Below are 26,769 nucleotides of genomic sequence, written 5' to 3'. Positions count from 1 at the left end.
AGAGGACCACATTTTTGACAAAGTCGCGGTCAGTGTTTACTTCTGGCAGAAAACGCCACAGCTTTAATTTGGAGAGACGTAAAATCAAAAAAAAAAAAAAAAAAAAGTCTGAATTAATCTGCTCCTCCACAAAAAAAAATGAGTTTCTTAGTGTGCAAATCTGCAGAAACAATCGGCCTGAAATATCTTCCCCGACCTGCACTTTGTGTCATGTTTCAGCAACACAAAGATACACAGAGACCCATGTTTTCTGTTCTGTTGTATCTTAAACAGTTAAGTCAAGTCCATGTTAAGTATTGACTCACAAGTGCCAACACTGGTTCCTGTTTGTTCAGATGCAGTGGTATTTAAGTTGAGTTTAATGCACAGCAACACTGTTAAGTTCAGAACAGGTTACACCATGTAGCAGTGTGTTGGATAAGTTAAGGCTCCAAGGCGGATAATGCAGAAGAACATACAGTATTTCCCAGAGGCCGGCCTTAGCCTACATACTGTCCTATATGTGTGTAAGAGCTGCACACACACAGACTCGCTGCATAGAACAGCCTTTAATGTGCATATGTGCGGTTGTGTTTCTTTCTTCCTGACATCTTGCAAGTGCTGTATGTATGTCATTAATTGAGTCTCCAGCTCCCTGGAGTGGTTAGCTCTACTTGCACTGGGTAGATAGAGAGGGGGAGATGCTCTTTGTGTGTGTCAGTGTGTGCTCTTCACACACACACACACACACACACACACACACACATAAGCCCTGATCGCCTGATGATTATGCTTGATCAGTGTCAAACACAAACTACTGCAGCGGGTGCTTTGAAAAGGAATATATTGTGTACTCAGGCTTTTTCAGACCCTTAGTGGGGTTTTTACAGAGCACAGTGATTTATCCAATTCACCCAGATCTGAGAAATGTAATCTTTTCTTTTTTTTCTCGGTGATACAAGCAACACAGACGGCACATCCATCCTAATTTTTGAAAAACAAGAAAGAAAAAATCAAAGCACAAGGAGAGAAAAAAAACAACTCCTCCGGTGTTCAGCTATTCAGAGATGAAAGATGAAATCAAATGTTTGCAGAGATGTTTTAAGGCACACAGTAAAGCATGTGCAATCGCAGCACACACACCACCTGGGAAACATGAGCTAACAAGACCAGACAGAGAGTCAATACCTCGTTAAAGAGCCATAAAAACTCAATCTTCAGCGCAAAATTTAAAGTATTAGAATGTACACAAGGAGCCACATTAGTTCATTCGTCAGTTAAGCCCGTAAATGAACGTTTACGTCTTCTGCTTTGACGTTCAGGTAATCTGCAGCTCAGCTGCACACAGGAGGTGCTGTTAGACGAGCATTTCTTAGCAGTTAAGTCTCACAGAGTCTCGTAACTGGTAAACCTGAAGTGTAAAGAAGGAAGTCTGATCAGAATCCATCTGTCCATCCATCCATCCATCCAGCCGTCCATCCATCCATTCGTCTGTTTTCTGCAGCAGGCTGAGTAAGGTGGCCCTGATGCTTTCCTCTCAGCCACGTTGTCTAGATGCTCCTGAGGGATTCTGAGTCATTCCCAAACCAGATGGGACATGAAGTTCCTCCAATGAGTTGTGGGTCTCTTCCCTGTGGACCCCCACATGGGGCCATCCAGGAGGCGGCCCGATCAGCTGCTGAACCACCTCGACTTGCTCCTTTCGACCAGAACGAACAACAGGACAGTATCATCAGCAAATGGCTAATGTGTTCAAAATATAAACAGCAATGTGAGGACATCGCGTGAGACCTTGACATTCATGATATTGAATATTGAGCAACTGGCTTATCAAGGTAGCTGAAAGAAGCATCATCACAAAATGATTTCTTCGCTCCACTCAGTGAGGCTGTGGTGGTAATCAGATGAATTTCATCTTTGGTAACAATATTCATAAATGTGTCCAAACTGCACCTCCACCTGCCCTCCATGGATTACAGCACAAAAGTGGGGAATGATGTGAGCCTCCTTCACCAGTTGTCAGTGCGCTGACATGTTTCTCAAGGAGAAGAGACAAAATGAGGGCTAGTTTTGTTTTTCAGGGGCGTTCAAGCCAGGCGAGGCCCAATCAGGGCAGTGTTTCTCGTGGCGGGGCGGCCCTCAGCGCTGGGCTCAATGCGATAGGGGTAAATATTTGTATCTCAGTGGTGGACGAACAGCTCTGAGGTCAGTCGTCTGGAATCCCTTGGTTGTTTAGAGACCGCTGTTGTTACAGTTGGGCTTTTTTGGTTATAAAAAGGAGGCATGAGAGAGACAGAGAGAGAGAGCGCTCGACTCCCCGAGGGAGAAAACTGAGCACTAACACGAAAACAAAAGAGGACTGAGGAAAATAAGTGTGAAGTTAGGGGAGAGTGCTTGTCTGATACGTAACAGAGAAACATCTGCGGCGACTCCATTTTATATTGAATGTCATGTACCATAAATATTACTCAAAATAAATTCCAACAACAATCTTTCCTAATGCAAAAACACATTTAGAAAAGCTCACAGGACCTAAGCTGAGGTCTGGCAAGCATTACTTTCTGTCCATCCATCGACACGTTGTGCACTTGCGATTTTTATTTAGGAGGGGGTTTGGAAAATGTTGTGGTTTAAATAACATTGTCTCGTTCAGACTGAGTTTATTTGTTTATTGTTGTGCCCCAGCGGCGGCGACACACTCCCTCTCAGAAGTGTCACCTTTGGCATCTCGCGTCTTTGCAAAATCCATAGAGAAATACTGCTGTATGTGCCTTCCTAATGACTCATCGTGCTTTTATGATGATGATAAGGTGAGCCCAGGCTGAGACCTGTTAAAGAAATCACCTCTCCTGACCCCCCCTCACCCCCCCGCCTGTGGAAAATGCAGCTGCAGCCGAGCCATTTGGTGAAAACGAATCAGTGCGACTGGTTCTGCCTTGTAGGGATAGAGAAGTGAGCAACATTAGCGGGGGTGTCATGTTTGATTGGGGTTTATTAGCACCGCCTGTATTGTTCCTGTTCGTCAACAGACTCCCAGGTAATGTGGTGATAATCGTTGCGGAAGCCTCCATCTGCTCATTTGGGGGAGGAGGGGGTGGGGAGCTGCCCTCGTTTCAAATCCATTTTCCCAGGTGCTGATGGGAGGCCGCGGGGTGGAGGGGGTGGATGTTGGGAGGAGAGGAGGGAGCGGTGTAGAGCCCTGTTTCATTTGCCCAGGAGTGTCGGCGCACTCAGCAACCAGGTTGTCTCTGCTTGTACCGGCTAATGGTTCAAACCCAGCTGGCTTCAATTGGGAGCTGGGCTCTTGAGTAATACATTTTGCACTTTGGCTCGCTACCAAGTGAACGGCATTTCGGTGCTGCACGCTACACTGGGTTTATTGCTCAGGTGTTTGGAGCGAGCACCATAAAATCCATAAACAACCCGGTCTTTGCGGCTCCAGGTTGTCATTTGAGGCATCGGGGTCAAGGTTCAGCGTATCGAGGAGACGGTCTGAAGCAAGCGAGCGGTGAAGGGCCGTCTCCGACTGTTTGCGAGAGGCAATTCTCCACGCTTGTAATTACACGTCTTTAATTGATAACGCGGAAAAACTGCATTGATTTGGTGTCAGCCGAAGGAGCGCGGCGGCCTGGCCTCTAATTACTTCTCAGTTCTGCAATGTCAGGTTCGCTTTCTGCCGTCGCATCTGCAGCAAAAGCAGCAAAGATGCAGCTGATGTGATCACACCTGAGCGGTTTGCTCCTCTGCATTTAACCGAGTGGAGATTCACATTCAGGCTCATAAAGTCATCTTCATCAACAGCATCTACCTGGATGAAGTGCTCTTGAGCAAAATGCTGATTTCCTACCACCTCCAGGGTTACTGTTGTTTGTTTGTTTGTTTGTTTTTCACCTCTGTGGAGGAAGGAGAGAGAAAAACGATTATTTAAGATTATTATTTTTAAAAACTGTGGAAAGCGTGTAGATGCTCACTGAAACACTTCACTGTCATTCAGACGTGACAAATATATTTTTGCCAGACTTTCTAAAGAAAATAAATCCCGAAGGATAAAATAAAAAGAGATGCTGGGACTCCATCTTGCTACAAGAGTGCTCAGGTTCAGGTAAAAAGAAAATTCATCAAAGTAACAGTGACAACTCTGGCTTAAGCAAACAAACGAGATGAAAAGAGCAGGAAGTGGCCCAGACTTCATGGCCTGTTGATCCCCCCCTCTTCCCTCCTGCCCGTCAGCCTTTTAGTCAAGCTATCGCTGTAAATTTCCTCTTGGGCCAAATCAAGGCAAGAGGAACTGCAGGCTTGTTACCCGATTGTGCATAATGCTGCTAATTTCTGGAAGTGTACAAGAGCGCTGTCGCCGAGGTGATGACAGAGCAGGACCAACTGGCTTTATGTGGGACTTCCTGAGTGTTTAAATGGTTTTAAGGTTGGTGTGTGTGTGTGTGTGTGTGTGTGTGTGTGGGGGGGGGGGGGCTTTTTAATGCTCTCAGTATCCTGGGAAAGTCAGCTGAGCTCCTTTTGTTTTTTTTTTTTCCAGTGATGCAGTACACCTCAGGAGTCATTTCAAGTATATATATGCAAGGCTGGTGTCTAATTTATATCACTAATATCTAATATGTCTGTGGACAGTTGATGTTAAATGTTGTTTACTTACACGTGTGTCAGAAATCAGCTGAAATGATCCCCTAAGAAGACACAGTTTATTTCTTTGTGTGTGTTCCTTTGCTCGTGAGGTGTGTGAATACGCTGGTGTGTGTTTCTGCGAGTGCCTGCGTTTGTGTGAACACACTAATAAAGAGATCCTGTCTGTGCTTGACACAAACAACGACGCTCAAAAGCAATTTAATGTGGTTTTAATTAGATTTTAATTGCATTACCTGATCTTAGCGGACCTCGAGAGGGAGGCAGGACGATGCTGTGGTGTTTTGTTTTGTTTTCCTGTAAACTGTAATCTGCATGAACATGATGCTTAACAGAATGGAGGAGATGTGGAAATGGAGCTGTGTGTGTGTGTGTCTGCTGCAGAAAGTTATCATTCATGTGTGTGTGTGTGTGCATGAGAAAAGCACGAGTGTGTGTCTGACTACAGGGAAAAGAAAGGGAGGAAACTCATGCAGAGTGTGTGGTAGAAGAGAGGAACAGTGTCGAGGTGTGTGTGTGTGTGAGTGAAAGAGGGAGAGAAATATTTTGAGTGTGTGTGTGTGTGTGTGAGTGTGATCTCTCGGCCTGTAGATGGAGCTATACTCTACACTTCTCTGTCTCTCTCATCTTCCATCTGCACACAATGAATGTATTGTCCTCCACCCCCCCCCCCCCCACCACCACCACCTCACGCCGCCCCCTCTGATACACACACAAACACAGAGACACACACACACTCTCCAACAGATTTGCTATTTATGTTAATGTACACCTCTGTGGATCTCTTGCCTCCCAGTGGTTAGATACACTGTTGATATGTGGCTTTGTGTGTGTGTGTGTGTGTGAGAGCTGAAGAGGTTGAGGAGGGAGTCAAAGGACAGTCCCTGAGACTTTTCCTTCCCTCCATAAACCAGTGGGGAAAACAAGAAGAAACTGGCACCAAATGGACAGCTGAGCCCTCAATAAAAGCTTGAATGCTTAAAAACGAGACACATTTTATTGTTTCCCGTCAGTTTTTGCAGTGATTTACACCCCGTTTGTCCTCCTTTTTCTGCTGTGGGTCTCAGGCCTGTTTGTCTCCATGTCTGATACCTGAACCGATCTCTGAGCAACGTGGCCCCGGTCGGTTTCCCATTGGTCCATTCGGATCTGCTCCAAAAGCAAAGACCTTCCCATGGTGGCGATGTGCTGCATGTATTGATGAAGCCTGGCGTTTCACTCGTGTTATCTGGTGTTTCGTTCATGCTTCACAGTCACGTTCTCGTTCATCTGCCGTGTGGCTGTAAGCTGACTGGAAGCATCTAATCGTGTTCACGCGGGCGTACAGCATGGCCGCCGTGACGTGACACGAGTCCTTCCTCTGCTGATGCACTCACGCCAGCTTCCTCCTCCACCCAAACCTCTTCTTTATGGGCTGCATGTTATTGTTGATTTAACTAAGAGCCCATAAAAAGCTCCATGAAACTGTATAAACCTGCTGTAAACTGTCGGTTCTTTGGCACGCGTCCGACTGAAGTTTTTTCTCTAAAACTGAAGTTCAGTTTTAGAGAAAAACTACGGTGGCCAACAAGGGAAAACACTGTACAAAACATTAGGTCACGCCCTCTGTCAGGTCGAAAAGCAAGCTGCTCCCCCTAGAGGCGTGGAGGCAGAACTTCCCTTGTGCTGACTGGATGTGCAGCTTGTTTCTGCTGCATTTCTTTTCAGGGTTTTTGAGCAGCATCCAGCCTATGTGTTTTTGAGATTGTTTCTGAGGCTGCAGCACATTTCTCTGAGTGGAGGTGTTATGGGCAGTTGATGATAAAAATTAAAATTCCCTCCCAAAAATTTTAATGTAATCTAAAAGCAAATTAATTAAAGGTTTTAAGTTTTAAAGTCTTAAATTACCACGAATTCTATTATTTCTGAAGAACTCGCCAGACATTTTAAAACCAATACAGTATCACACATTTGTAAGGTTTAAGATTTTTAATGAACAGCAATGAAATAATAATATACTACAGTAATATAAGGTGTCTTCAAGCCAAATACCTTTTTTTTTCCTAAGCCTGTGATTTGTTGTTTCCTTTAGTCTCCATCGTTCCCATCTTCCACGACTCTTTATGATATTATTATCACAATATTTTAGGATTATATCATGGCTCAGAGTGTTACAAAAAGCAGTGTGCATGGCAATTCTCACCACTCAAACGGTGTGTGAAATAGAGCTCCATTCAGGTCATTGTTGATCCCCACTTCTAATAGAATAATCAATCTTGCTTTTGGCAAGTCGGTGGGATTAATTATTAAGGGCTAAACGTTTACCAGCTAAGCACAGCGCCGCCCGCTTGTCTACCTGCCTCGCCGGGCTCGCTTTGCACCCTCCACAGAAACCGCTGAAGCCGGCGTGAATTGATTATCTCCACGCTTATCTGCTGAACAACAAGCGGCACCCCTCCATCCCTCTGCATCCCTCCACCTTTAAAACAATAGTATCTTTCCAGTTTGTCAGTCACAGATTTATTTCATGTAGAACACTCACAGAAGGAGGATTAACGGTATCTCCTTATACGCTTGTGATAAACTCTTATCTCCTGCCTTCCCCAGAGCACTCTGTGGGTGCACGCTGACCTGTTTTCCTCTTCTTCTTCCTTTTCCTTCCTCCGCTCTGTACCTCAGCGATTTAATCATTTAACCATGTATAATCTGGGCCCCTCTCCCGATTTGTTAAATCCTCTCGCAGCGGGCACGTTCCTCTCCGAGCTCTTTGGGTTTTTTAAGACCTGCAGGAAGTTTATGTGTGTCTGTGTGTGTGTGAGAAGGTGAGCGGGAGGTGAGGCAGTAATGGATGGATTTCGCTGAGAAATTAGTTTGAACGGACAAACACACTGCGCCTGAACTTGGGCGTAATCAGGCACCGGTTTATAAATGTGTCATCGCGGAGGGTTTTCACGATTTAGCAGGTACAGCACATCACAATACAAAGACGACAAGAGGCTGAAGAAGGGATGTAAACACGGCCTGTATGTGTGTGAATATCTGTGTGTGTCTCTGCTCATACTGTACGTGTGTGTGTTTTCATTGTTTACATCTAGCAGGTAAACTTTAGGCAGCTGCAGCATCCTGTACGCTCTGCAGAGGTTTACACAGCATAAACGCATCACTTCCTGCTCATTTGGATGATGTAAACCGAGCGTATAGCCAGCAGGACACCAGCCTTCCTCCTGTAAAAGTGACGTTACCTTCGGCCCTTTGACTCTCTGGGTGGCACCTCCACGAGGTGGCCTGGGGATTAGCCCGCTGACAGCTTGTATGCATTAGCGTTATGGGTTGGATGTAATGTAAAGTATTCACATCCTCTCACAGGCTCTTAAAGTGACATTTTTTTCTTTCTGTCACAGGTGAAATATTTTGAAGTCTCTCTAAATATTCAGAGTGTTTGCTTACTCCTGCTTAGAGTGGGTGGCTGTGCAGTTCCAGGAGAATGCCACTGTCATGTGGAGTTACAGCCCATTTACTCCTTTTTATGTCTCATTTACATTTCCTGCAATGCCTGCTGGATGTAATTAGGTGTTTTTAACATATACATGTTTTTGTCTCTTTGTAAGCTAAAGAAATAACCACGCAAAAACCTAACAAATGCGAAGAAATGCAGAAACAGCTTGTCTCCAGCTTTTTTTTTTTTCCACAACACTTTTTTGTTATCAAGACAACACATGCGTTCATTTGTCAGCGCCTTCTGAAACATGTCGAGCTGTTCCAAAAATAAGCGGATATCAGTGTCTCCTGGTCTGCTTCTCAGGTGCAGTCATTTGAGCAGTTTTTATCGTTGTCCAAAGGTGAAGCTGTCCAGTTGTTAAAAATAAGATTTGAGTTTTTATCCCCGTCTGGTTGATGTCCCCCTCCCTCTGCTTTACGTTGTGGCTCTGTCGTGGGTTTGATGAACAGGTTCAGAACCGGCTGCTGTGTGTGAGTTTTATACTGTCAGATCAAACAATAAGACTTTGTTCAGACTGCAGGCAAATCAGATCAGATCTTTGTGTCCAGACGTCATGCATGGGTGGCTGTGGTCATGACGTAGGCGTCAGTAACTGCTGCTGTGGCCCTCCACTGTGGAGGCTGGAGAAGTGGAGATCCATATCTGGTCCTCCAAACAGTCACGACGAGGCTCAGACTTTGCATTGCAGTGTCTGGCCACAGACTGCTGGTCTCCGTGTTCTCCTGCATGGATTCTGCTCAGTTACTCTGATGCACTTCGTCACTCTGGATTTGACGTCATCACCGCAGCGTGTCGTGTCGCGAGTCAGACCACCTGCAAATGTGGCTTGGATCTGATTTGCAAAAAGTGACATTTTGTGTTTTTTGTGTTGTTGTCCAAACTTTCTAAAATGAATCAGGATATTGTCTGGACATGAAAAGATCAGATCGGACAAGAGAAAAACTGCTCCACCACTGAGTGTCCTGTCTGTTATTTTAAATGATATACACAAACCTTTTCATCCAACATGAAGTAACACCTGCTTGCATGGTGAATGAAATTTCAGGTGTGGAAATGATTTTTCAGATGAGTTTTAGGAAGTGTGGACTGAACTTCACATCTTTTATATTTTAGCCTTTATGTCGGTGAAGTCCTGGACTTTTGTTGCACCATTGTGAAAGTATTGTGAAAGAGCGTATTTTCAGCACTTTTGTTGGTGTGTTTTTAGGACATCCGTGCAGCCTGTTGTTTAATCTGACTTTATACTCGCAGCTCAGTTTGTCCTGAACACGTAACTGTTGAACAGGTGCCAACAAACACTTCAGACGGGTCAGTATGGAAACGCCGGAGGAGAACCTGCCTGTGTTTTTTAGTTATGAAGGATTAGCTTGTTTTTCATGCACAAGACTAAACTCTTCAGGAAATCTATGCATATTCATTATCGAAACCACCCTGGATGGAAATATGTAAATATAATGTATTCTAAAGCAGGGCTTTAAGTTGGAGCTTCCTCCGTACAACACCACACTGAGGAGAGGAAATACACCTCGTCTTGTATCTTAAGAGTGTGGGTAGCAAAGGATGCATGTAACCTCATTCCACATCCGACACTCCAGTGACAAATACATAGTTTGGGGCAAATTTCCATTTCATGTTCGACTACACCGCACATCTCAAATTAAGAGCGCAGCATTATCATCGACAAGGAAATACATCGCGTTAATATTCTCGCTTCACAGTTGCCAAAGAATTAGTTCAGATCTTCGCATAAATTAACGGTGGCACAGTTTAAAAATCGGTAGCTCAAGGCCATGCTCTCAGAACAAGGCAGTGAGTGCCGTGCCTTAATTCACCATTTGTTTTGATGTCTGCATTTGAAGAGTTTGTTTCCAGAACGTTATATATGCATTTTTATGGAGGGAAAAAGAGAAATCTCATTACCTGAAGCTCATCACGCTGTATCTCGAGGAACGCAGAGGATCACGTCTGCAGAGCGCTCAGCCGAGAAGCGACGTTATCTGCTGGTTTCTCCCATTTCTGTGTGATCAATCATGTGAAGGTGTCAACAAAGGATTCGCGACATCCACGACTTGGAGTGACAGTTTCCTCGCTCGAGTTTACCGTGTGCTTTTAGTGACCGGATAAGAACAGACGCCACTTTTACCCAGGACCTCTTGACAGTTCGCCTGTTGTCTGTGTTTATGCATCAAAGTCCAAAATTTAAAATAAAAATCTACATTTCACATAACTTTCTATTCTTTCCCAAATATATTCAGACATGTATTGTTGGATTTTTTAGCGGTAGGACCACTTTTCACGTGTGATGTCTTTACTGCTTTGCTGTTAGTACGTGTTTTTTAATAAAGTAATGCAGAGTCAGTTGTTGATTTGATTTGATTGGGCTGCTGTGGAGCCCTCACAGGTAAAGAGAGGCCTCGGCTCGGCCGTACCTGTCATGCAGCACTAGTTTCCCCTCATTCACTGTCTGGGTTCAATGTCGAGGGGAAGTGCTCTCCGCGGGGCAGCGCAGAGGTTCCTCTTCCTGTCGCGTTGTATTCAGTCCTTGACGCGACCTGTTCAATTCACTGAGCTCCGCGTCTCTCTGAATCCATTTCCTGTCCGCTGAAAACCTTGAGTTTTGTCGACTTAGCAGGAGCTGGATGTGTGTGTGTGTGTGATGCGTGATGGGCTGTCAAGGCCTCGAGGTTCTTTACCGTAACTGGACGAGATGTCAGGGGACTCATTTTGTTTTCTTACTTTGCTCTCTCTGTCCAGTGAAGGTGGATTAAACCTGCTGGCTCCAAACGCCCACATCACCAACTCCGTCACTCCGTCCGGGATTGTTCATGCCGTATGCTGCGTGTGCGGCTCCAGCGCCTTGCGCTACCTGTTGAGGCCCATCCTGATGGTTTGCAGGGCCGATGTTGTGCCGCGTTGTGTAATGTTTAATCTGTGTGCAACGTGATGCTGCTGTTAAAACAACATCCTGCTCGAGTACAGTGACTGCGCGGTGGCCGTTGTGTCAGTGTCAAACCAAGGATTTCTTAATAGAAAGGTGCTTCCTGTGTGTGTGCATGTGGGTGCTGGTGTGTATGTGTGTGTGTGAGTGTGCAGGTGTGTGTGAGTGTGTAACAGACAGCATCTACCTGCAAAAATCAGTCTCACGTCTGCCGGCTTGCAGCTGTAAAGTATTGATAGTTTAGCTTGTAAGACAACATTTTGGAGTTTTCCCGGATTTCCCCATGTGGTGAATGTGGTCAGTGTGTGTGTGTGTGCACGCGTGCGTGTGTGTGTGCGTGCGTGCATGTGTGCATGCATGTGTTGTGTGGTTGCCTGCACCTCACTGGCCTTCCTGTTGCTGTCAGTGAATAACCAACCGCCAAGCCGACACACCGCGGCCAACATGTCAGGTGCTGTTACATCACACACACACACACACACACACACACACACGTTTGTGCTGTGAAACCGCTACCAAAAAGGTAATCAGCCGCAAACCTGATTGCTCCCTTCAGCTGTTTTACACTGACCAGACGCCTCACATTACACGCTCCAATCTGCTGCAGGTCAGACAGGCAGACAGGTGGAGGGTGGCAGGAAGCGGGAGGGATTTCTTTCTTCCCTCTGCCCCTCCTTCAAGACAGAACAGTGGGAAAGAGAGAAAAGAATGAAGGGAAAGGAGATGTATCCACAGGTCACCTGTCAGAACTGGTCTAACTCTGATTTTCCTGAACCTCTGAAGACGAACGAATAAGCATCTAACAGCTGCAGATCCCCAAACTACGGCCCCTCGTCCTTTAGAAACAGCACATTAAACAAATGCTGCTGTTAATGTATCAACACTCTGTAAGGCCAGTTGTGCGTGCTAAACTGTTAGCATGCAGCCAGCCATCACTCAGCTTTGACAATGATAGCGCGGGGCCGTTTCATCGTCTGGTTTCATTTCTTAAGTTGATCAACGAGCCGTTCTTCTCCCCCAAAAAAGTCTTTTATTTTTTTTTTAATTATCTGAACTTTTCTCCCCAAGCTGCTTGCCTGTCAGCAACTTTAGCTCCGGCCTCATGCTCTGCTGAACATCCCTCCATCCCTTCCCGGCAACTTCAACTTGGCCAAGGCCTCCAACTTCTCTCCGAGGGGGCTGACAGCACTTTGTTTCTCCCTGCGCCGTCTTGACTGGAGTTAAACTCCCTCCTGGGATGAACAAGAAAGAAATAAACAAGCCAAGTTATTTCTGGATACTTTGCGGGAAGTTATGACACTTTCTGGATGCATCACGTTTTGAATTTTCACAGGTTAAGCTCTCCTTTACATCTACTGTCAGCGACACTGACTCATGGGCTTTGGCTGCTCTAAGGCATCTTTATTTCTGTTTTAGAAGTAAGATGTAATAATTAATATTAAAACATTAAGACCACTAAAACTGCAAACAAATTTTATTTTGAAAATAAGCTAAACGGTATCTACTAAGATGGTCAGAAAGTGTAAGATAAGATGCTCTTAACAACCCAAAAACTGCTTGAGAGGAAATAAAAGAGGAATCTGTACATTCGGGGGTTACGCTAATAGCAGTGAATATACAGTTTGGCCAGTCAACTTAAAATATGCAGATTCGCTGTCAGTCAGTCCTCCCACCTGCTGGGGCGCCCACATTGTCATCACCTAATTACTCCCTTCAAAGGTGTGACTTGTGGGAAGCGGCGTGCTTGGTGGAGTCGGGAGAGGTGGGCTCGGTGGGCGGCGTCACTGTCAAACAGACGTGTTTTTATGTGACGCGAGCTCCGCCTCCGTCCCACGGCGAGTCTGATCGGCTTTTTGTCACAGCATCAAGGGGGGGGGGCGCGGTGGAAAATTATAGAAGTGTCACCCCTCTTTGGTCGACGCTCATTCAGGAGCGATCCTCAATTTGAGCGGCCGGGGCACATTTTCATGCAAATAATGGCGTCATTTTTTCTTTTTCTTTTTTTTTCCGGCGTTTCCCTAATAGCTTCTTACAAATGATGTGCCATTACAAGGAGGTTTATTTAAACAAATTTAATACGTCTTTAATCAACCCTCGCCGAGCGCCTTTCAAAAGGTCACACGCCACATCAGGACGGGCTCCATATAACCCTCCACCCCACCCTTTCGCATCGCAGTATTAGCTCAAGGATGGATGGGCGGAGGGCGACAAGAGGGGCGGGTGCCGAGAGAATTATCTCACGGACAACTCATTTTAAGCAAATCTTTATTTACATTTTTATTCAGTTATTAAATTTTATTTCATCGCACGACAGAAAGGGCGGGGGTCTCCCTCCTTTCACCTCAGCCCTCTCTCGCTCGCTCACACACACACACACACACACACATGAAGCCATCTCTAATCTGAGAGCAGGAGTGCGAGGGTGAACCTTTAGTGTCACGTCCGACATGGCGGGGCCCTCGATCTTTTGTGGCGCATACGAAGGCGTGTGAAACTGCGTGCGATAAATGTATCCAGAAGCTTCTGGGGATCGTTTACAGGAAGTACATAAAAGTGTTTGTCAGCATAGTATTTAATCAACATTTAGTGCAGCAAATAAATAAAAGAAAAGGGAAAAATACTGACAAGCACATTTGATTTCAGTCTTATGGCTGCAGGTGAGGAACATCTGAACATCAGTGTCATCAACAGCAGGTGCAAACAGGCAAAGAAAAGAAATGACTGCTTGCTTGACATAAAACAATATTTAACAGCATTCTTTATTCTTTTATTCTTCGACAGCTTAAAGAATATGAGTCACTGTGCAGTTTAGATTTACGTGCAGGTATTGAATTTTTCAATGATGATCATGAATGATCTTTGAAGGCAAAAAGGCATCAAATAATCCGGCTTGACTGTCACATTCGCTTGTTATTATATGCTGTGTTGAAAAAAAGCAAACAAATGCTGCTGCTGTAAATGAACCGTACGTAACAGATCCCACTGAATCACTTGTCCTTGCACTCTCTTAACTCCTGTTCTGTTGTTGTTTCATTACCGCCGGCACACGCGCGACCTCGACCAAAGTCAATAAACAAAGCCATTTAAATATGTGCGGCAGCCAAAGCCGACACTGTGCTCATGAGATGCAGATATTTCAATATGCAAGATTGGGAGTGTGTCATATTACCTCGGCGTTATGTGCCGCGTCCCGGAAGGTGAACGGCGCCTCCTGTGAGCTCCGCCCCCACTGCGCTTTGCATATACAGGCTCAGAGCTATGCTGCAAATGTATTTAACATGCCAAGTAAAAATATTAAACCTCCTCTCTGCACAAACACCAAATCCTCTCTGCGCTCGGCTTGTTAACCCAGGGCCGCCGTGTGTGTTTTCATCAGTGCTGTCCACATGTCCGTGCTGATTAAACAGCACTCGTGGAGCTCTGCTTTCTGACATCATCTGAGTCATCAATACTAATACTCAATAACTGAGTGTGTAATGGCTGTAGCATTTTAGCATGGCCAAACCACACACCTCAAAATAATCAAATCCCACGTGGCTGTTTTGGGGATAAAGTTATTCGGGAGCCTCTCTGTGTGTCGGATCACAGCAGCTCTGCCGAGCAGAGCATCTTAATTTTTTGGGGGGTTAACCCTTTCAGCACTAATGCCTTTTTCTCAGGGTGGCATTTACACAAAATGAATTGCTTGCTTAGACACAGCTAACTAAATAAAAGACAGCGGGGGCTGATACTATGAAAAATGGATTTTCATTACTGTTTCATTGATTCTAGTAAATAAGGGCCCCGGGCCTGCACCGCAAAGGCTGCAAAACGGTAATAATTTAATCTAAGGTGACACAGACCAAAATGTATGTGGACAAAAAAATCATCCCTGAATATTAAACAAGAGCCCCGAGACAAGAGCGAGGAGGGGGGAGACAGTGTTTGCAGGCGCATTTAAATGTATGCAGATTGCCGTCCAACCTATTTAAAAACAAGAATTAGGTATTCCTGTCATAAATCACGTTTGCCGCCATGGATATGCCTTGTTATGTCGGTGTTTAACGGAAACCTGAAAGGTTAAAGTACTCGGTGCATTAAATTGTACAAGGATAATTAATACTTTTCTCCTGGCTATTTATAAAATATGGAAAATAGAGTCAGCTGAACTGTGACAACACACTCGTTTGAGGAGGAAGGCAAAATAAAAAGGAAATGAACACACATTCGGGCACATAACACACAGGATATCACGGCACTAAAAGAACAAATACCTTCCAGCCTGCAAATCGGAGGGCACTTCGATGTCATTATAAACAGGTGTAAAGGAAAGCATGCTAAAATTAACTTAAAGACATCTCAATTGACTTTTAGTGCAATTTAAAAGGCGCTCGAGCCTCCGAGAGCAACAACAACCCGATCCAATAATCTCTGGTTTGTTGGAGTTTACGCCCTCCAGCCAAAGTGCTCCCTGACTTCCCCGATGTGTGTTCATCTTGTGTGAGTGAGTGTTAGTGTGCGGTGTCACTAATTAGTGCCTGTTAGTGGTGAACTAGTGCAAATTCTCTAATTTGACAAGTGTGTTCCAGAGGTGTTGACCTCTCAGTCACGCAGGTGGCAGCTCCGTCAAAACTGGCACCTCGTGGAGCGACTTGTCACTTCTACCTGGCTCTGTCGCACCTTCTCTGACACGCTGTCGAGGTTTGACTCGTGCCTCAGGTGTCAAAATGACTGTCGGAGTGCTCTGCAGTGCATCAGGCCGCCTCTTTATGGAGCCGATGTGTGAATGCAAATGGTAGCTGTGTAGTTGTTATGTAAAAAAAAAAACCAAAACAACAACAGTGGGTCATTTGGCAAACGACGGCCCTCTGCGTGAGCCAAAAGCGACTTGACAAGTGTCCGGGCCCATTACGCCGCGTTAGTCCATTCACCGACTTGTGCTCCAGTGGTTATTATGTGCGCCTTTAACATGCGCCGAGACGATCACGTCAAGCCAGAGAGATAATAGCCTCAGCATACAAAAGCACAACATGTGGAGCGAGAGGGAAGATTGTGCTGAACCGTACTGAAGGTCCATTTCATCTGGGTAAAGGTAGAAGCTTAATAGCCAAGATTATATAGGTTGCATGCTTGGTGCACAATTGTTTAAGACTTTTATCCTCTCGTGCTTTGCTGAAGGTGTTCAGGTTGCGCTGGAAGATTCCTGTTAATCCTTCCGCCTCCTGAACGACCTTATAATCGAGGCCTACCACAGCAACGCGGCTGCTTTCTTTGCTTGCCATGCATGCAGGAATTCTGCACACTTCCTCTAACCGGGTGCCGTGCTTAGTCACTAGTCGACCTCTCAAACTGTGTTCATTACAGCACAGGAGAGAGAAGGGAGGAATCGTTAAACTGATGACGGCACCGCGCTCTGAGCGACGTTTCAGTGAACCGTCAAATCCGCTCAGATCTGTCCCTGTTCCCTCCCTCGCCGCAACCACGACTGACCTTTTCCACATTTGCCAACGTCTGAGCGCCAGCCTTTGTCTGTATCATTCTGATTAGGCCGATTCATTATTGGAGCGGCGCGTTTAGACTGACACCGACTCCCCTGCCTTCTCCGCTGAGGCGGGGGGGGGGGGACAAAAAATGTTGTTAAGGTGAAATGGAAAAGGACCAAAAACATTTGCTTTCCATACTGAATGGTGCCAGGCCTGATTGTGGCTTAATGAGGGAGGGACCCGGGATGCTCACTGGCTCTGGTCCAGTGCACATGTACACACAGCCTCACAATGCATGCAGGCTCACATGCAAGAGCAGATACATGTGGATTCATGTACGTGTGTGTGCGACACATTCACACATTTACAGCTCCGAGTTATATTAGGATGGGGAATTTAAAGTTCCTGCACCAGACTCAACCCATACAGGTGGCTTCACTTACTTTGACCTCTCCTCAGGACTGCGTGGGTGCAGACAAACTCAGCTTGTTCGCGTTCCTGTTAATTTTGGTGCATCTGGGCAGGACAGCTTTGTCTTGGATAAGTTTACTTAATGGATTGGAACATCCTCGTGATGTTATTTTGATCATAACAAGGCAATAATAATGATTAGGTGGACTTGAAAGAGCTTGATGTCCTTCATTGATTTTTAATGACAAAAAACCGAGGGTTGACCCCACAACCTTGGCAGTATGTGGTCTTCCAGTTGTGAAACAGTCGAGTCAGTTTCTGCATCTTTGTGTGCATATTCTCAAGCTCAGGAGATCATTTCAAATTCAGGTCACTCCTGTGGGTAAAGTATGTTCCTGGAGTTAATAAAATATTTGCCATTTGCTCGCAACAATTAGCACAAGATAAACAAGAGCCAAATTGTTCTTGTTTCTGCTAATGGAGCTAGCCTCTGGCCATGCTATAATTATTCCTATTAGCAAATTAAGTCGTTACCTTGCATCCTTCCCCCTTTTTTTTTTTTATCAAGCAGTGGAAATTACTTGAAAATGAACACAGAGCTGCAGTTGATTTGTCTGTTAAGCTTCCGAGTGTCCACAGAGAGGATTTCTAAGTGATGGATGCACTTAATCAAGCTACACCTTAACACATACAGCACCGGAGCTGCTTTTGAGTCTTTCAGGGAAAATCCAGCCATGTGTGTCCCTGCCTGCTTTATTTTTATATTGTTCCTTTAAATTGAGTGACAACTTGAATGCTTTTGTCTTTTTTGACATTTTTAAATGCAAGGTCAGAGCCTGAACCTAAGCTGCAGTTCTTCAAGGCCACAACACAAAGTCTGTATTCCAAAGCTCACGCCTGAGTCTCCAGGTTGCAGAACACGTAGTCCAATACAGAGTCTTTAGTTCTTTGTGGTTTGTGGTGTAATTGCATCAGTGAGGCAGCCAAACTCCCTGCCAGGCCCCAGGTATCCTCTTATGTCACAACCGATGGGAAGTCTACCAACCACAAGCCTTATATTGGGCAACCTCAGTGCGTACAGTGGGACATCGCACCTTCCCTAAAACGGTCGTATCTATTCAAAGCCATGCTGGAAGCACCTTTTTTTGATTTACGTGACATATTCAGCACTTTGACAAAGGCAACAAAAGGCTCAACTTCCCCCTTCCTGAAGGTGGTAGACGTTTCAGAAAGAGGTACTGCCAAAGTGTGCGTGTTTGGCAGGTACTGTAATTCAGTGAGCGTTCAATATTGTCACTTTACAGGCGGTCGTGGAAGATCTTAATTGACCTGAAACGGGATTATACCTGCATTTCATATTTTTGAAAGCACTTGACTTGATGGGGATTCAAGAGGATGTGACGTTAATGTGGATGCACTACAACCTGTGTTGATTTTCAGTTTTGGGAAGTCCAAACAAAGTCTTTCTCACATCCGCTGTCAGAAGTTCAGCACCACAATGTGTACCGAATGACACAACTTGATGCAGCTTAAAAGACCTTTTAATTTTTAGCGACACGTGAAGGAGACGTGTCCGGTTTCTAGAAAATAATAATCAGTGACAGCATGTGTTCTTTGAAACCTCTCTCTCTGACTGAATATTCTCTCACTTGGGCCCGTGAAAATCACTGAAGCCGGAGCTCCTGATTCCACACGGATAAAATTTTTCTGAGAATCTTCCCTGTGACTCCACTGAGAGGGGCAGAGTGTATTTAGGGCAATGTGGATGTAGTCCAAGGCAGGGAGGGGGAGAAAAAATATCATGCTTTTTCATCTGCGAGATTCAAAAGGCCCATGTGATGAAATTTTAAAAGTATATTTCTCATGTACATATTATATCATGTCTTTTTTTTTCTTTCAATCACACAGCAGCTACAACTGCCGTCTGCTAATGATTAACTGAGTGGGGCCCTTCGCTGCAAAACAATCAGTTTGTCTTTCGGTGACTGGCAGCTGAAGAACACGAGATATGGAATAGAATATGTGGTTGCAATGAAAAGGCGGTTTGGTGTGACCGTGTCCTGACATCAAACTGGAGACCCGTCGCTTGGAGATGGTCGGAATTTGTAGAAATAACTCCTGATTGGATGATTCAGCAGCATAACCAGGAAGGACACAAAGGCCAGCTTTAATAATGTAAATAACAGAAGAAAGGGTGACTTCATTGATGTTGTTTTCCGGGTTTTTTAAGTAAACTCCTACTGTGCCTTTAACTAAAACACACACACACACACACTGAAGTTCACAGTGTAAACATGGAGAGTGTTAGCTTGGGAAATGTGAGCTTGGAGGTGGAAGATGATTTTATCATTATTAAACTTAAATTTGTTGGTTGTTGTTTGTGAAAACACCATTTCAAGTTGCTGTCCAGCTCGACGGCAGCAGTGGCCGTTAGCGCGAACAAAGCAGTGAACCAGAGAAGTAAAGTGTTGTTTTCTGATTGTTTCGTGGCGGTTTAGGTTCTGAAGAACAGCAGACAATCCTGTGGGAAGGTGCTGCGTTGCCAGATTTCGTGTGAATTCAGCCAAAGCGCACACTTCTTTATCCTGTCCGCTGTGTGTGTGTGTGTGTGTGTGTGTGTAGTTCAGCCAGCATGTTCAGACACACTCCGACCTGCGGTTCACGACCTCACAGGCAGCAGTGTCATCATCAGAAACCCACGTCAGGTCACGTGACGAAGAGTTCTTAGAGGGACTTGGGAAAATCGTATTTTGATATTAAAACATGCAGTATTCAGTATTTGCATTTGAGTACAAGCGACAGTATCATCAGTCTGATTTCCTGTGCTGTTGGGCATCTCCACTAGATAATTTCTTTTGCTTGGACTGACTGAGGTTAGTGTCACATTTGATGCTGTTGGATGACCTGACTCTAGTTGGGAAATTACCCAAATGCTTATACATTTGGGCTGCAGCTGGCAGGTTTGCCAGCCTTTCCAGCTGCTTTGGCAGAGCACTAACATCATTTGGAAGGGAGGTTCAATATCTTGTTGGCTTGAGAAATATCAGGGAGGGTGGGTTGGAGAACTCTGGAAATGGATGGTTACTGTTTGGAAAGGTGAGCTTCCTGCCCTTCTTGTGAAGGGAGCAGCTTTCTGTGTTTTTGTAAATTAAAATTCAGTCTTGCTTTAAAGCTCTGTTGATAATGTTCGCACCAGTTCGAACATGAGGAAAAATAATTCAGTATGTGTGTGTCCTCACACCCTTCATCCCTTGTGTTTTGGGGGTTGTTTCCTGTTGTTTCAGACTGTTTTCACTCCTAACAAACCCTGCTGCATTTTGTTTGGAGTAGGAGAAAGATCCACATTTTCAGGCGTCTCTGTACCACCGTGTTCTTGTTCTCAACTGGCCAAACTAAACAGAACCAAAGCTATAAGCATTGCAGGGTGTGAACGCACCCCGAGTGGTAAACGTATGTCTTTCCTCTGATATTCCAATGACAGAGTGGACTGCGGATGCATAAAACCTGGCTCCGGTCCTGCATTAACATCGCCTGTCTGCTGATAGATTGTCTCTGGCTGCATGTGCAATGCGTTAAGAGGCCTCCCGCCGTTGGTGGAAAGACACCTGCGTGATTGATGCATGCTATTTAGCAGCGGGAAAGAACAAGTGCACCTCCGCTCCAGGGAGCGTTCGCCAGCACCTTGTACTGGACAGCTGTGGGTGGCCAGAGGGAGATGGAGAGAGGAAGCGAGGAGGAGAGAGCGAAAGAGTCAAGAGAAAGGCTGGATGAACAAGAAAAGGTAAAAAAATCAGCGAGACAGATGAGACCGAGAGAGAGGAACCCAAAGAGAAAAAACTGATTTGAAATGAAAAAGAGATAAAGTGGATGTGTGAGAAGGAGAGCGAGCGACCTACATCTGTTAGTCATTATCCTCCTGGCCTCTCTCTGGTAATCGCTCCATCTGACATAACTCACAGCAGACCTCACTTTGACTACAGATGGGAGTCGATGGGAGGAGGGAAAAGTTATTCAAGGCAAAGATGCAAAAGGTACGACTGATCTTTCTCACACTGAACGCAAAGAAAAAAAGAAGCAGAAAAATCCCCTCTGCCCCCGAAGTGCTCTGCCATTAGAGGGAAATTCCTGTTTCGTACAACCTGGGACTTTTTCCTATAATAATAACAGTGTAATCACCAAGTTAATTGCTAAAATCTGGCAACGCCGCAACATTGCTAAACAGAAGTCTGACTGGGCAGGAAACACAAGCAGCCAGATGATCCGACAGGTTGTAAATGAACTGCCGGCTTAGCCAAATGTATTTAGAAGAGAAAACAAAGAACAGCGGTGAAGTTATTACCCAAAACATCGCTTTCAGAGAGCGTTTGTTGCGGTTTCAGTTTCACTTCCAAATAAGGTGGTTTAGATAATTTGGCTAAACTGCTGACTTGTTTACAACCTGTCTGTTCATCTGATTTCTGGTGTGTCCTCCCTCTCGTGTGTCCGACATGTTGGACTTTGTTATATTCCCAGGTTTCTCATTACTTTGTTGGGGCCCAGTGGTATCGTACCCAAAAGACCATCATAGAGCAGATCATAGCTGCAAATGTTTGTTTTGAGCAAGGCACTCGACCTCAAACTGACACGTCTTTGTCGTGGAGGGGCAGCAAAAACAAAACAAAGAAAAAAAAATCAAAAACTTCCTCAAATGTAGCGTGACCCCAAAAAAATAAGAAATTATATGTATGCAAATGGGAAAGGGGAGGCAAATAGCGTGTGATTATAATCAGATTCTCCTCAGTATCTCGCAGGTCATTGAATTCTTGAGGATGTGCAGAGGCTGTTGAGGCCTCTGCCTGCACTTAATCACGATGTCTTGAAATGAGATCCGTAGTCACCGCGAGGAGCTCCCGGGGGGGCCGGCGGCCCACTCGTAGACTCGGGAAGGTCAGGCCCCTATTGTGCTCCTCAGTGGTCAAGTGCTCTTTTTTAATCATGAAGCTGCTTTCGCTCAGAGTATTGCAATCATACAGTTACCAGAGTCCTGTTTTCAGAGATGCTGACCGTAACAGCTTTTGAATATGCAGGTTTTTGTGTGTGTGTGTGTGTGTGTGTGTGTGATTTAATTGTTGAGACTGTGGAAGCAGGTGTGACATTTGGCTCTTCAGTGCAGCGTTCTGAACCTGCGATGTGACTTCATTCAGCCTTTTACTCCCAAATATGTCAAACATGTTTTCGCAGTTTCCAAGAACAAATTTACGTACAAATTCATTTGAGTCCAAACGCAAACATTTGAATTATTTTTATCCATTGCAAATTACATCCTAAAACCCAAAGGGCTTCTCTGCGTTAATTTAAAATTTTAGTTTTGCCCAGATTTTGGATAGCAAACCACGTCACAGTCCTCTAATAGTCAGCCACTTCCACCTTTTTAATCTGCCAGGAAAAAAGGAATTCTTAAATTTCCTTTTGAAACAATGCTAACAAATAAAAATTCCTGTTTCACACGTCTCTTTTTGTATACACAGTCTCTTTTAAAAGCTTGTGTTTGCAACATCCCGGCCTTTTCATCCCAGCACCTGTGAGAGAATACAAAGCCAGTTTCCAGCATTTGTAATTTTCCACAATTAGTGGTCCACACATGCAAAAAGACACCGCAGTACACATGCAGATGTTCACCCAAACTGAAGCGGGAGACTCGATTTGAGATGATTGGCCCACCAAGGCAACGACGTTCAGGACATATTACATTTGTTAGTTTTTGTCGATTTCTGGCTCTAATCTTTGTAAGTGTGTGTCTCCGGTTTCCGCCTCGGCCTCGTGAGATAGTCCAGGACTGAGAGAACTTAGTTTCTGAAGGTGTATTTTGAAGCTGTTTTTGCCAGCGGGTGAAGGGATCAGGCAGAAAGGACTCCAGCGAAGGCGCCTCACAGCTGTGAAAACACACTGCGAGAGACACACTCACACAGGGAAACGAGCAGCAGACTTTGAACGGTGGCTCCAGGTGACTGCACACCTTGACTTCCATTTATCAAAACCCTGTTTACTCTGGCTGACAAGACGGCGCCGCAGAGGAATCGACTTCCCCGGCAAAGATGGATGCGGCACGCTCCACAGCTGTGAGAAAAAGCCTGGCAGCTGTGGCCAGAGGCGATTCCCAGAGATTTGGAGGGGAATTGGTGTTACAGTGAGGTGGCAGTCTGGTATGAAGCACATTTTGTGAGTACAGTACAGGACAGACAGGAGGTCAGAGTGAAGAATACGCTGCTCAGTGTTCAAGCCTGGGAGCTGCCCATTTTAATAAAAGTCCAGTCAGGAAAACAGTCTTGGGGAGTAAAAATTAAATGAGTAATGAGTAACCACCACCAGAATTTGGAGCACCTTTAGTCGACATACCAAACTCCAAATTTTAGTTGGAGCTGCTCGATGCCGCTCCAGACGAAAACTCCTGACGTACTGCGCGGCGCTGAGGTGTGAAGTGAAGTCATGTGTTTGTAAAAGTGAAGGTCACAGGAGACAAATTTAATTAAATGCATAATCGAAAGCGTGTTTTTTGTCGGCTTTCTCCGAACCTGAGTTCTTGGGGTGAAATGGTGGCCTCAAACCTGTTCGGTGCCTTGAAAATATCCTTCACTGTGCCCCCCAACACAGCAGTTGGATGCTCTGGAAATTCATCCAGACTTTCACTTTACATCTTGAGACACAGCGAGCTGATGTCGTGCTTTCGTGGTGCACATTCACAAACACACTCTCAATTAAATTAGCACAAACCAGTTGACAAACAGTAACCTTAGAGCGTTCAGGGCCCCCGGACTTGTGGGGCCTCCTGGGGGGCGATTGCCCATTTTGCCTGGATGGTAATCGAGCCCTCATACTGAGCAGCTCGTTCCCTCCTACAAAGAGAGAGAAGACAAACAGAAGTTGAGATCAAAGGTCAGCAGTACAGTTTAGACTTCACCACAGAAACAAATTATGTCCATAAATACAACTAGATGATAAATAATCCTTTCCCGGACCACCGCTACTTCCTGTTTGAGCAGGAGATCAGCTCACTTTCGGTGTCCACACAGCTCCACTCAATAATGTAATAAGGTAAGCTTCACTTAAGTGCAGGAGAGGCGTGTTGGATATTTTTATGGCTTAAAAAGAATGCATATTAACTTGGTGCTGAAATTGCCTCTGGGAGTTGGACAGGAGTGTAGGAGGGTGGGAGAGGATTGTACATGTTTAAAAAAAAAAATCTCTTCCCTTTGCTGTGTTCCTGAGCTCAGATAAGCCAACATTTCCTCCCTGTTTGGGTTTATTTTCCTACGGCTTTCGAGTCAGGCTTCATATCCCACGCTACAAAGCCTCTGCTCGGCTGAAACCGTAGCCATCTGAAACCTGGACTAGTGGTGTCCTCTTCCCTGACCCCCACCTCCAGTGCTGACCCACGAGCTGGTCCCCCCTCCCCCATTACACAGGCAAGCACACACACACACACACACACACACCCCGTCATGAGAAGTACACGCATGAAGCACAGTGAACATTTCGCGTGGATTTACTGGACGTTCGTCGTTGTGCAGAGAATGATGAGCAGGAAAGAGGGAAAAATTAAGTGTAAGAAGAAGAAGGGTGGAAAAAAATGTGTAGTGCAGCTTTAAAGGTGGTATGTTAATGTTTTGTCTTGGGGTGGAAGACAAGCAACAGTAAGAAAACTTCAAAGAGTACCTTAACGGCGGTCCATCTGGGCTAACCTGGGAATAGCGTGGGTGCAATCTCACACATAAGCTGGTATTTTCTTTTTTCTTTTTCCTGTTGCTGAGGAAAATAAACCACCGTGGAGCCCCCCTTTCCCCCTCAGGCTCTCTCCCACGTTTTAACATGTTATCCTCGACATCTGTAATAATAAGGGGTCATTTGTTGTGATTACGGCTTTTATCTGCGACCTGCATCTTACATCCACAACATCCTCTCCGTTACACCTTCCTCCCCGAGCCGGCGTGTTTACACTCACAACGATAAACTCCTGCTTAATTCACTGGTACCGTGACGGATAGGCGTGCGCAGGAACATTGTACAATAATATACAGTGGAGTGATGGGTGGGGTGAAATCCATACTGCTGCTTTCATCCTGCAGCTGCTCTTCGAGTAATCTCGGAGCCTTCTTGTTTTTGATATCATAAATTTAGTTCAGTCACACAAATCAATTGCAGAACAAAAGTAAGAAAATCCGGTTTTGTTTGCGCGGTTACACGTCCAGCCGACACGTCCATGTCGGCCCAGCAGTCTCTCTAAAGGAAGTGATATGTTCTGTTGGCGAGATGGCAAACGTCGGGGCGTCTCCCTGATTCGGTTTGGGGAGCTGAGGATGTCGGCCGGCGTGACAGCGTCGTGCCGGAAGAGTAATGTGGCTTGTCAAAGTGGTAAACAGCGACGCGGGGAGTCGTCCTGCGAGGTGACGAGCTACAGCAGCAGTGTCAGAAGCGTCTGCGGCCCTGACACAATAAAAGGCAATTGCTTCCTGGTGAACTGGCATGTGGATGGCTACATGAAGAGAAATGAAGTTTTATAGTGCAGAAAAATGTCTTTGTAAGTTTGCAGAAAGAAAAGGAGCATGACAGAGGACTTATTCATATGTCTGACTGTCTCATGGGTTTGTTTAGGTGTTTGTTAACTCATCTTCAGGACTGTTTTGTGATCTTTATAAGCTCGTGTATGTTAATAGTTTCGCTGGCACATATTATGGGAAACAAGTCTTTTTTCTCTTTTATTTTTGCTGGCAGTTTTAGCACCGCTCAGCGAAACCTTTCCCAGAAAGAAGCACACTACTCAGTTCCTTAACGGCGCCGCTCTCATATCTTCCTCAATCTCCATTATCCCTTCTTCCACACCTTAGAACAGATTAGAGCGTCGCTTGCTATCTTCATCCAAATCTAACAGGATTAAGGGGATAAAAAGACACACTTTTACGTTTCCAGACAATTACCTTTTAAAAACCCACTTCGGTTCAGTTTATCCGCTTTTTTTGGTTTGTCAAAAAGAGAGAGAGAAAAAAAAGGATTTCTCCCACCTTTTTTTTTCCCCGGCAGATACAAATCAGTGGTAATCAGTGATGCAGTGGTGAATCAGAAGGTGGGTGAATCCAGGCAGTAATCATCACTTTAGTATGAATATAGGTGGATTATATTTTAAGCTTTTATTTGCAGCTTAAGAAGCACTATTGCCTTAAGGGTTGGTTCACCCAAATTACAAATAAAAATGATATATTCTGTCCAACCCCTCGCGGTGTGTAGCCATGCTGTGACGGTAGCTTTGCTTCTCTCTGTCCACCATTTGAGCTTTTTTGAGATTTGAATTGATTTGATTATTCAAAAAACGTCAGCGCAGAAACAGTGTCCCCTTCATTAGTCGGTTCACATCACACATCGCCTTATGAAATGTGGTATTAATGTGAATAAAAGGGCACGTTTGTCCCCCACATCTGATAGTCCTGCTTGACAGCCTGGCTGCAGTGCAAACACAAGAATAGAAACACTTTGTTTGTATATTTAATACAAAAAAAATGTTGTGTTTAGTTTGCCCGAAACAATGCAAGATTTTTTTTTGCAAGATCAGATATGAGTTGTGTGGTTCTGAATATGATTTACTCTAATATGCTCCTAAGAAATAATATTTATATTTACAGATTGATATCAGATTTTCTTTGTCAGATACACTCAACATTATTATCCCTGTGCTCTCTCTCTCTCTCTCTCACACACACACACACACACACAGAGTCCTTGCCATGTTTACACATTCTTTACATGCAGATACGTCACTTTATGGCCTCCTTTTTCACATCAAGAACTGCACACTTTTTCTCCTGTTCTCCTCTTTCCAACTGCCAATTCAACAC

The 26,769-nt window shown here is 45.0% G+C and overlaps 1 long non-coding RNA gene across 2 annotated transcripts in view; it reads left to right on the top strand.

The window, feature by feature from the left end:
* The window catches only part of LOC124055553, a 210,919-nt gene that overhangs the window by 104,849 nt on the left and 79,301 nt on the right, over positions 1–26,769 (top strand). The window lies entirely within an intron of this gene.

The sequence above is a fragment of the Scatophagus argus genome, chromosome 24 (genome assembly GCF_020382885.2).
Source record: "Scatophagus argus isolate fScaArg1 chromosome 24, fScaArg1.pri, whole genome shotgun sequence".
In the NCBI taxonomy this organism is placed as follows: Eukaryota; Metazoa; Chordata; class Actinopteri; family Scatophagidae; genus Scatophagus; species Scatophagus argus.
This window is presented reverse-complemented; position numbering and strand designations above follow the sequence as displayed.